A 12,838-nucleotide genomic window follows, 5' to 3' on the forward strand; every position below is an offset into this window, starting at 1 on the left:
TATGTGTTGCCTTCCATATAAAGCTTTTAGTTTTTTGAGGCTCCAAACTTATGTTTTGATTTTCTTTTTTTTTCCCCCAACATTTTGGGTTGCAAACCCCTGACTTATGCTAAGAGCAGCTGTTTATGTCACTGATTGTCATCAGCAATTGGCAAAATGGCCACCCACTATGATGATAACAAAGGGTGTCTCTTTCCACATAATCTGTTTTTAACGAACCAAATATTAGTCAGAATATATTCAAGACATTATTGTAAACAAAATATGTTTATGGGGAGACATCCTATTTCAGTCGTAAAAAAAACAATCATTTATTGGCCAACTGAGTTTAAGATGCTAATATTGATACTCTTGTCCTTCTCTTTTCTTTTCTATCCCCTCATTTCCTCTTTATTGTTCCCCTTTTCCACTCTTCTGTCACAACAATAATAGTGGTCCTACCCTGCCCCTCCTTTGTCGTGTCTGTGCTGTGGGTGCTGTGCTGTAGCTTCAAACAAAAAAACCGAAAAAATAGAGGTGAAAAGAATATACTGTACATGTACTGAACATTCAGTGACGAACTCACGAGACGGATCGCTCCTGATTTTTCCAGACGATAAACCCTCTGCCACAGAGAGAGAAAAAAGAAGACGCCGACTGTACACCTCAGACGCTACGATGATGTCATTAGTTTTCCCCCCCCACGGTGAAGAGGCAACGCAAAGTCTGTGCTGTTTTGTGTGCATGTTTGCGATCACATAAACCGTGGGCGCAGCTTTCTGTGCCGCTACGTTCCCCGTTTTTTGCCCCCGCCGTGCTGGAGGTCTCAAGGATGCGCTATATCTTCGACGATTGAAGTCTTCTTCTCTTTTCTCTTTCTCTCTTCTTACTGCCATCGCTTCCCCATCCTCCTTTACTGCCCTGCCTAACAAAACAGGGCAGGGGGAAGTTCTAGCTGCACTTTTTCAAAAATGTAATAATAACAACCTTGAGGTTGAGGACAGTTTGGATGATGATCACAATGATAGGAGGAGTGCGCCAAGGGCGAGATTGGGAAGGGAAGGCTGCCTCTGTGCCGCGACTTGAGGGTGTTAGGATGAGGACGGATGAGGGGCTTTCGTCCTTCGTTTTCTTTTTTTTATTTTGAGCTTGCACGCTTTTTCTTTTGGCGAGTGCCGTGCTTGTCGACAGAGGGTTTCGGTTTGTTGCAATCACTCAGACTGGAGAGGATTTTGTTTTGGTTCCAAAAAATGAGAAGATTTTGTGTCCCACCGCATACTGCTTTTGCTGTTTGGCACTCTGAGCATGTGATTTTTGAAGATGGAGCGATCTGTGACTGCCAGATAGCGGAGGAGCAGATAATCTTTTCCCCGGGTGCTTGAGACCAGTGCAGTGTTTCAGGGGCTGGCTGTTTTGTCAGCCGCAGTCAAGTGAAATTCCCTCACAGTAAATAAAACAGATATCATTGGACAGCATGGATATTCACAGCCATTTGGAGATACGTGCTCACAAAAATAACATTGAGAGGAATGTTTTTCTTATTCTTCAAATTCAACAGCGCAAACAGTTTGGGGCGCAACACAAAAGCAACAGCTCTACTACTAAATCGAACCTCATTAGGTTGTAGCATTTTGAAATCATAATAATATTCAGTATCTTTTATAGTATCAAGGTACATATTGAGTGTTGCTAACATATGCATATTTGCCCTTTTAATTATTTTTGCCTGACAAGTTATGTAACAATTGCAGGAAGGCATTGTCCGTAGTTGTTGTCGCCGACCATGCCGTTCTACAGTAGTGTTTCTTACATTTCCTTAGTTTTGTATTTAGTGTTCAGTGGTCAGAAAATGTATTTTCATTGTCAAAGAACAGCAAAACTTTGTTTGGAGCATCCAGTCATCCATTCACAGAAAAAAGAGAAAACAAAGATCCATAAATATTCAGAATAAATAGCCAAATACCCATAGATAACCCAATATACTCATGAAAAGTAAAAGTGCAGACGTGGTTCCATAAAAACTCCATAGCAGCCTAATTGAATGAATCAATGTTCATTGTGTCTGACAGTTATCGTTTACTTGGGAATTATGATGGAAAGAAGTGGTGAGTAATTTGTGAGTTCTGCAGTAGTTTAACTAGTTTAGCTATTGTCAGTTGGTGGGTGTGATTGTATTGCTAGCTTCAATTAGGCAACATAAGGACCCACTGTTAAAAGTTCATAGTCCAAAGCAACCCGAAACAGTGTAACCTAGAGTGGTTTCCAATAGAGTATTTATTGATTATGTTATTATAAACTCAGGCTGTCATTTTGGCTCAATTGCTCCTGAAGGAGTTCAGTTCCAATGCTAGCACTGTAACTTGAAAGTTGGGACTTTGTAAATGTTGCAAAATCAAGTCAAGTCATCTTTATTTGCCTTTGCTCATTTAAAGTTTTCAACAATTTTCCATACAAAAACAACAGAAAAACAGAAAGGCAAAACACCGGTTTAGCATCATATGTGGAAAAATAAAAGGCAGTAAACTTATCTAAGATTGCTTTGCACTTCCCTACAAAGTCAAAGGCGTTTCAGATTCTGGTTGGAATGAAAAGTTACCAGAGTTATTCGATTTCTCATTTGACACATTCAATTTGTTTATTCTCCTAGCATTTTCTTCACAAGCTATAGTGTCCATTATCAGTGTTTTCCAAAGATTTTTTGCTGGGCTACATGAGAGTCTTCAGTGTCTCAAAATTGTCCAGGCGCAAGTCATGAGTTCAGTCTTTAGCATTTTGAAAGCAGATGTGTTCAAGTGGGGCACCTTGTTCCCAAAATTTAAAAAAAATCACAAGCAAAAACTTAAATGTAGTTTCTATTGATACTATTAAACCACTTTAAAATAAGCGAACATTCTGGTACATAAAACAGTTTTGATCAGTTTTAAACATGTATTTTATTACTTAAGAATAATGAGTTGATATATCTTGAAATGAGAACAAATACACTAAAAGCAAACAATTTTGCCAATAGGGTGAGATTTTTTGGACTGTAAAAGACAGTAAATTGTGTTATTGTGTGACAAATTGAACACTGCGTTCCAAACATAAATGGCTGAGATGGTATGTAGGAGAGATTGTCTCTTTTACTAGTTAGATAAGCTACATTTTACACAAGATTAGACATTTAGTTTTCCTTCAAACTCTGGAAGGTCTGTTTCACGGACAAAAGGGAATTCTTTTTATGAGTGACACTTTTCCAGAAAACCGTAAGAAGTGTAATGATTCTGGAATGGAGGAAAATACTTTTTTTTTAAGGTGATGCACTATTTCTTCTTTTTTTTTTCCCACTGATTACAATGTGCTCAAGGAGGTAGAAATAAGCGCACTTGACCCAGTAAATTGCATTTATTCTTAGTCACACCGGGTCTGATTTTCTGCTCGTGGCAGAATGGACACAAATAGTTTGCCCAGTGGCACAATTGAAAGTTGTGGCGCTTTTGTTTTCCCCTCTGCAAAATTGGGATGTGCCCTTAATTTGAACTCAAATATCTCTTAGGCTCAGACGCCTAATGATAATCATCTGGCGTGATCCTTTTCTTTAATGGTGTCAAGTGCAAGAACATGAATAGTTGCGCTCCAGGTTGCAAGGTGAATACATATTTAAATGCACTTTCTATAAGTATTCAAAAGTTCCATAACAAATAATGTCCCTTTGCCAGCTGCACAAAACCGAGCACCATGAAAATGAAGGCTACATGAAACAATAGAGAAAAGCAGGCCAAGTTTTGTGTCACGCCACCTGTTTTGCGCTTCCGAATTGGGCAAATTGTGCCTTTAAAAGAATAGCAAACTGATGTTGTTTGAAGGTTGTTTCTCTCACCGTCTGCACAAAAAACACCCCAAATTCTAGCCGGATTGTTTTACTCACAAACTGCGTATTTATTACGTCATATTGCTAGGTTGCTAACGGCTGTCATTACATCACTTTGGCAAATGCCCCCTAGGCATGGGTTATGCAACCAGGCCAGAAAAACAGGGCAGATTTGCTCACATATTTATCAGCTAAACAATTCCCTCAAAAGTTTACAATAGTCCATCCTTAGCAATGTCTAAAATAAAAGTTGACACTTTTAATCTTGGGATGATGTAAGCGTGATAGATATCAAAGATCCCTTGCTGGCCAAGTGTACAACAAAAGTCTTGAGTCATCCGTACAAATGAATCACTATATTTTGTTCAAGTCTTTTCCTCTCTTAAATTCGATAAAAGTGCGGCTGTGGCTGATGACAGATTATCCTACCGGGCATCCTCCAGTTTTAAAAAGCACTGCACTTTAGGTCACATTAAATAACAAACAGATCCCAATATTGAGGTAATAAGCTAGTTCAGCAACATATTTTCCCTTTGGTCTTATAAATGCCCCAATTCTTGAACTATAAAAGCTCCAAACTTCAGATCAGAACTTTTTCCTTTACACAGATGAGAACGATTCATTGTTTTAATTAAGGTCAGAACCTGAGTTTCCAAATTGAGTGTATGGAACCCGAGTATCTGGCTATAAATTCACAGTTTCCCAAGTATGTTTACATACATGGAAAAAAATTCATTAACCCGTCCTCTGCCAGCCTTGCAAACATGTGAGTTCCGGCTTGTTCACGGCCTCCGTCCGTCCCAAACTCGCCCTTTGACCCGTTTGAAGCATTTGTTCGATAACCAGTGTGGCTTCTCCTTATGAGGCTTCAGGCAAGCATTGTTTTAATTGTACACAATAGCGACTGCGATTTCCGTTTGTTCTATTCTGTTCACATTTGATTGTTGGTCAGTGTGCGTGTGTGCTTTGGTGTTCTTGTGTTGGTTTTTCTTTCTTTACAACCGTGTTAAGAGAATCCTTTTTTTTTGACAACTTTTTGTAAATATCGTCAGTGAAACATTTGTTGCGCGGCGGGTTTTTCCGTTGTCGCCCGAACTGACATGGGAACGCGTCTGTGATAACAGTGGTGATGTTGATTATAACCGCCCTTCTTGAATAAGGGCTTTTGATGTCTGCTGTATTTTTGTGGGAGGAGGACTGGGGGTCATGAACTCTGAGGTGGGAAAGGGACAATGAGTGCTAGCTGACGCATATAGCAAAAGAATACTTGAGAAACTTGCATATTTTTTTATGAGAAGCATCAAAAGGCAATGGCACTGGCCACCCCAATCTCCCTCTGTCTGTTAGGTGCCGCCTTAGCCTGTCTGCTTATGGGCTTTGGGATTTATTGTAATGCCATTGTGTTTGGCAGGATTGACCCTGCACTCACATCGAGGATGCCAGAGCAAATTTGGGTGAGTGCTGGGCTCCAAAGACGTATTACAGTTTCATTTTTTTTTACATTAAGCATAAAAAAGTCAAGTAGCATCTAAAGTGGTAAAAGTTTGCAAGGCAAAATCCCTGGATTAGAAGTACCTGTATTCTACAAAGGATGAAACTAAATAGATTGGCAGGTATATAACTTTTTGGTGTAAAATGTTTAAATTCATTTAATAATGTTCTTATAATTATTTAATACTATATAGAATAGGTCAGGGGGCTGCAATAACGGTCTCTGGATGTGCTTGCGACTCTGATGCGTTTTCAGAAATGTTTGATAATGGAAAATGATATATATTTGTAGGAGGACAATCATTTTGAATGTTTTCCGTTGAGTATAGATATATACAGTGTCTATATACAGTATGTATTGCCTTCCTTATAAGGGCTTATACAAAGATATTAATATGTTGTAGCCCCAAACATGTTTTTTTTAATGGTTTCTTTTGGGGGGGGGGCTGCCAACCCCTGGTGAAGATAAAATAAGAATCTTTTATTTCCACATAAAAGACAATAATAGTGGCCTTCAATTACTTTACATATATATAAATAAAACATATCACATTTATGAATAATTACAACGTCAGACTTCTACATCTACAGTACATGTTATATTTGCTTTATGTTTGCTTATAGATTAATTTCATCAAATTGATTTTTAAACTCTCAGAAATAAAGCCAAATCATGTAATCGAGCCATGTTTTAAACATTTAATTTGTTATGTGCATTAAAATGCTATAGTGCTAGCTTAGATGTTTTTCTTTTGTATGGAATTTGATAAATATGTTGACAACTATATACAGTGTTTATTTTACCTCTGAAAAGTGATGGGTCCCGGGGACTCTCATGCTCAAAAATGTATGGGTCCCAACAGAGACCGATGGGTCCCCAAAATTTAGTGTTATCAAGGTTGAAAATGTAAATCGTCGACAAATATATATTATTAATCTATATTTTCATTCAGTTTTAATCATCACAGTTTACTGGTAATGCAAATCAGTTATCACTTCAAGATTTTTCAGTTCACAACAATAATGTACATTATACAAAATAATATTGCTGAAATAATTATATTAATCTATATTTTCATTCAGTTTTAATCATCACAATTAATTGGTAATAAAAAGCAAGTTATCACTTCAGATTTTTCAGTTCACACATTCTTTGTGGTATTCTGTCCCGCCACAGTTGTAATGCCTTCTCAAGGTCCAATCCATTATCATCCTCCTCATAGCGTAACCAGGAATAAAATTTAGTCCATTTTGGCAGAACAGTCCTTTTCTTGCTAGGAGTATACTTTTGTTTATTTTTTTTCGTCGAGTCGTTCGCTTCAACACACGTGTTTTGCTTGCCTGCGCGATCTTCCGAAGAATTTCTCCGCCGTTTTTTCGTGCCGGAATTATTGCCGTTGTTATCACTTTCTGCATTATGTTTCGACTTATTACTGATACTGAAGAAATGACCTATTTTGTGTTGATTTGCACCATAACCACCACAACAATGACGTAATCTCGAAGCAACGAGATCTCGTTTGCCGAGATCGGCGTGCAGACGAAAACTCGAACCGCTAGACCATAACAAAAATGGCGGATCTGCCTGACGAAAAGTTTGGAGTGAGGTAAATCTTTGTTCAAAAAAGGTACCGTATTTTCCGCACTATAAGGCGCAGCTAAAAGCCTTTATTTTTTTCAAAAGCTGACCATGCGCCTTATAATACAATGCGCCTTATATATGGATCAATACTAAGTTGCAACCAAGGCAAGCAGCCGCCGACTACATTTTCCCGCGAACGCGAAGTCGTCCGCGGTGTATGCTGGGATTTATATACTGGCGTTTCATTGGCTAACCAATGTGTCAATCATCATTTGAATCTGTCACTTTTGGCTAAAGTTATTCGGAGATAAAGGGGGCGGATCCTTTTTATCATTTACAGGCTCGCATAGGCTAAAGGAGCAAAACAAAGCCTGCAATTGGCCAAAAAAGATTACTGTGAATAGCATGTTGGGTAGAACTACGCCGTAGAGATAAGAGTATTTTACTATTCTGAACTGTATTTGTAAATATTTTACTCTCCTGGATTTACTACACTCACGGATATAAGAGAACCATGGTTGCACATTATTATTGAACACAACGACTTCAGTGAGCTACTCCGGCTATATATTTTCCCAGTATCTTGTTTCAGACTGATCTCGATGTGATCTATTTTTAAATTAAACTCAATTCCAAGTGTTTATTGTCATATGCACAGTAAAGTTTCGAGCGAAAAAGGAAATAGAAACTAAGGAATGGTTGGCATTTCTTGAATCCCAAGACATTAATCTTCCGAATTATATTTGGAACGATGCATTTGGGTGACATCGTACGGACACCGCATGCGCATGTGTCTACGACACTTGTTTACTTCTTTGCAAGCTTTCGGAATGTTAAGGGGGTAATAAGTTTGACTGAACTACCTGACTGTTTTGTCGACGTTCCCATTGTAGCGCCTTATAATCCGGTGCGCCTTATGTATGGAAAATATGGGACCAAAAACTATTTTCTGGGGGTGCGCCCTATAACCCGGTGCGCCTCATAGTGCGGAAAATACGGTAATCAGGTAATAATGACAATTTTGTGTCAAAAAAGTTGCGTCCCAGGGACGCACGTTGATTTGACATTATGCGTCCCTGTCAAAAATGATGCGTCTAGGACGCAGGGACGCGGGCAAACGAGAACACTGTATATACCTGATTAAAAAAATTGACACACAAACGGCACCAACGTGGCAACAAAAGAATAATATAGTGTGTATACATAATATATGAACAATTGTTTTTTTACCATTTTTGTTAGGCAGACCGGTTAAAATAGCCATAGTTGGCTCATGCCTGGGATAAACAGTTAATGTTTTTCTGGCGCAGCACTTAATGTTTTTCTCCACAAAACACTCCAAAATTGAAAACAAAATTTAAGTCCTGTAAATGCAGGGCTGGTTTCACATTTCAGACATATTCCAGTTGCTGGAAAGGCCGATCGATGCAATTGCGCCTCCATTTGTAACGCCATCTCATAAGGGCCGTCCCGGGCGGTAGAGGTTAGCATGTCAGATGACACACAATTATCGATGCTCTAAAAATAACCCTTGAGTCTAGATCTACTACCTGTATGTAGAAATCTCAAAGTGTTTGGCTATACTTTTGAGTTGCTTGGAATTTATTGGAGGGAACATCGCAGCTAGCACTTCATTTTCTTTCCCTCTTCTCTGTACTTGGCCCGGCTCACCTTCTCAACAAAGAGTGCTCAAGTTTAAATACACACAATTGTGATGTGTACAATCGAATTCCATGTATTTATTTACTTATTTCTGTATTTATTTATTTTTGCCAACTTTGTAAAGTGTATAAATATCTATAAATATACAAACAAGACAGTACTGTATAGATTTTAGCTGCCTGGAAAGGCTTCCTAGTATATACTTGGTAGACTAAAAGAAGTGTAAAGCTGTTCAAAAGCGAGTTACTGACATTCTTGCAGTGACCTGCTGCGACTGGAGTTTTTATATCTTAAGTTTCAGTTCCCATTTTATTTAATTCTCGCCAGTGGGAGCCAAGTGTATTGTTCTTAATTTTACCTGTGGGTTTGTTCTCCTATTGCTGTTTTCCCAGCCCTATTTTTTCTTTGTAAGACACAGCGAAGTTCTGGCAGCCAGGAGAGTGCAGTGGAACGCAGACTAGGACCCAATGCATTCACGTGTATGTTTGTATTTTTATCCGTGCAAGTGCAAATGCTCTGTGTGCAAAGTTCTCCCTTCCCCTGATGTGACCCGGCATGCGTTCAGGTGCGAAATAATCCCCCCTCCCCATTGACCACTCAGGTCCTTCATTACAAAGCATTCATTTTAGTCCCCCACCAAGTATAGATTTCCACTTCCTTCACTCGATTGTTCATTTACTCTTCCTTTCAAACGGTAATGCATACACCTCCAGAGTCTAAATGACCAGTAATCCATGCGCCGTCGTCTATTTGAGATTCTCTGTCCATTAGCGGCTCTTATTCCTCACAGAAATCAACCTCTTTGAGCCCTGCCTAACCAAGGCTCGACATGTTAAAAGTATTGGGGTAACCATTTACAGAAGCTACGAACAACTGCTTTCCGGTGACTCACGTTCAGCGCTAATAGTTGATGCGAACAACTTCCAAATTGTAGTCAACAATTTCAAAACTGTAGATGGCACTATTGAAGAACCTTGTGTAGACAAGAATCATGATGTTTTACACTCAAAACTGTTGTCCTTTACTACGACGAAAGCAAGTGTGTTCGTTAATGCTCTAAACTGGCGTCGTCTTATTCTGCGTCAGAAAAGGTGCAATGTCGTTTAATGCGCCTGAAAACAAACTTATTATTTAATTTTTAACTAAAATCGACTTCTACCACACTGCAAACTAGCGTTGTTGTTTTTTTCTATGCCAAAATCTAGCATTTTATATGCTAAAAAACAATTTTATTCTATGCTAAAAACTAGCATTGGATCTGCGCCAGTACTAAGTATTGTTTTTAAAATTACCTTTGTTTTTTCTATGCTAGAAACTATCGTGGTCTTTACACCAAAAAGGAGTGTCCTTTTGTCCCAAAAATCTTTTATCTTTTTTTAATAGCTGAAAGATAGAATATTTTATGCTAAAAGGACTATCTTCTTCTCTGCTGAAAACTAGCATAGTCTTCTTCTACGCCAGATTTTGGAGCTGTCTTTGAATGCTTCAAAAAACTATGTTGGTTTTCTACACCAAAAACTTGTGTCCATCTAATCCTCAAAAATCTTTTTTTTTTCGCCAGAAAGATAACATCCTTGTCTTTTCTGCCAAATACTGGCATTGTCTCGCTCCACGCATATAAAACTAGCAATGTCTTCCTTTACCAACAAAACTAGCATAATATTCTTTTGTGCCGAAGACGAGCGTCGTAGTTCTGCGGCAAAAGGTAGCATAGTACAGTATTCTAAACAATTGAGCCGCTCAATTCGCAAGGAAAGTACCTGTCCTCAGAGACATATTAAAACAGTTATAATTTATGTTCTCCACTCACAATCTTAATCACATTTTTAGAATAAAGAGTGCCCGTAAAACGCGTATGAGTTTGGAATTCCTATCCTAATATCTTTTTATTTACATTGTCAACTTATTGTTTTATAGGTTGGGCATCTGCCAGAGCGGCAAATTTCCAAGCAAGCAAAGGCTAACCTGGCTGCTTGTTTGTGGTTTACAGGAGCTAAAACGCTAAGCTAGTGGGCTACTTGTTGCAAGTCATTCCTTCCATGAGCTTGATCTATAGCTTAGCACTCTGATGTGTTGCTTGGTTGCTGTGCACGTGTGTGTGTTGTGCTTCTGTTGTCGTCTCCGTGTTCACGTAGCATCGGGTTTTTACCGGGCGGCAACCGCAGACGTCCTCTCGGCGCCTCTGCCATTTCCGCACAAGCCATGATCCTAACAAGATAACGCTCAGTTTCCGTGACCCCTTGCGTCGCAATGCTGTTTTTGCCGGAGCCCATAAAGGCATCACGGCAGCAGCCCCCACTATGGACCACAAGGTCAGCTTGAGGCCGTCTGAAGGTCGCGCCCGGATACACCTGGGTTTTGCGTTCCATGTTTCTTTTTCTTCAGCCTCTCCTGTTTTTTGGCCGAGCAGACTGTGATCTTACCGGTGGTCGTTGTTCTCCTCCAATCAGTGTTGACGTGTTTGGGACGGAGCCGAGCTCTGATTTCGTCCCATATTAAAGAATCATTTTTACTACATATTTCAGTGGCTTCTTTAATGATTGATGAGTCGTTTCTCAAACAAAACACCAGAGGGCAACTGGTAATTATTGCCGATGCATGTTTTATGCAAATTTTACATGTTGCTGACTTTGACCAGTTGAATCGCCACATACCAGCTCCTCAAAAGAAGTTATTTGAAATGTAACCATATTTTAGCAAATACGTTCATGCATTTAAGGTTATGTTTCTTTCGTTAAAGTGTAAACTTTAAACGATGAGACAGTTCAAAAGAGACAATTTTATATACCAGAGGTGTCTAACATGATCCAGGCCAAAAACGGGACCATGTGGAAGATGCAAATTGCTGTTTTCACTCCTATGAACTGTTATTCCTAAGTCTTTCCACCAGAGGACATTTTACCTTGGATTTATTGGAAATATAACGCACATTTTTAGAAAGTGAAAATAAATCCCTTATAAGGCAATTCAAATGGGGGGATTTTTCTTCTGAATATATTTGTAATAAATGCAAAGTATTTGCATTAAAAACAAAAACATATTTACGCTATTGTTATATACCCCGTTTAGACAAGGACACATTATTCAATTTTGGTTGCCAGTGAAAAAAACTTAAGTAACAAGTCAATTTAAAATTTGTCTTACTTACTCCCAACAGTGTTTTTACTTGAGTTAAAGGGACAGTGTGTATATATTTAGCACTTCCTAATAGTATAAATACATTTTATATATTAAAAATATTTTTTATTTGAATAGTAAGAAAAAATATTTTAAACATCACAGATGTGCCCTTACTTTAATACTCTTAGGTTGTGAAATATAGTTTTTTTTATCATACATGAAACCTAACCAGAGGGAGCTGTTAAAATGGTCTGCCATCTTGCTGCTACAGATACCCGATAATCCCAAAAGGCTGGGCAAAAAATGAAGACAAATGGTGCAGTTTGGGAACTTTGAGTTCCCGTAGTTTGTGTCATTTTTTTGTGCTCCTAGCACTCGTTTTTGCTTAAACTTACACCAAAAGAGCTACTTTTTGTGACTGATTAGCACTAAGGACTCTTTGTATTCTTAATATTGGCAGCAGGTTACTATTGGAATTGTGCTTCAAGAGTTAAAAAAAATCCCAAATCCTCAAAAGCAAAAAAATGTACGCTAGTTTATGTCCTTAAACATTCTATCTCAAAAACGCCAAAATATCGTATGGATATGCTGCTTAAAAAATTGATGGCTTTGATCTTTTACCCCTTTTTATCATGCATCCCAAAGTTGACACATCACCCGAAAGGAAAAAAGGGATGACGGATTGGGCCAAGGCTAATTAAGACCCGTCCCTTAAATACCTAAAGAAACCGCTTCGAATAATCGTTGAATCTCATAATTATGTCATATTTTCTGATGTCATTGTTATAGCCACTTGTTAATCAATTCTAACACCTAGAATTCACTGACAATCTACATTTTCAAAAGTCTTTTTTCTCCTAACTCTAGTAAAAAATCCATTATATGAGCCAGTATTATCCAACCAGCGTGCCGTGACACCTTGTCTACTGTGCCGCAGGAAATTGCTCAATTTTACCTTTTGCAGAAAGGCATGCTATTGTTCACTATCTTTTCTTTCTTTCGGTGATCATCCATGCACCTGTAACATTGATCCACTAGATTAGTATTTTTTCTCACTTTTTATATAATTATCTGCTCATAAGGTAGTGTCTATCTATCTATCCTGGTCATACCCCTCGAGAGGAGTGACCGTCAGCATGACAAACACATACAAA

The sequence above is a fragment of the Urocampus carinirostris genome, chromosome 7, assembly GCF_059441175.1.
Source record: "Urocampus carinirostris isolate Australia breed hairy pipefish chromosome 7, RoL_Ucar_1.0, whole genome shotgun sequence".
NCBI lineage: Eukaryota > Metazoa > Chordata > Actinopteri > Syngnathiformes > Syngnathidae > Urocampus > Urocampus carinirostris.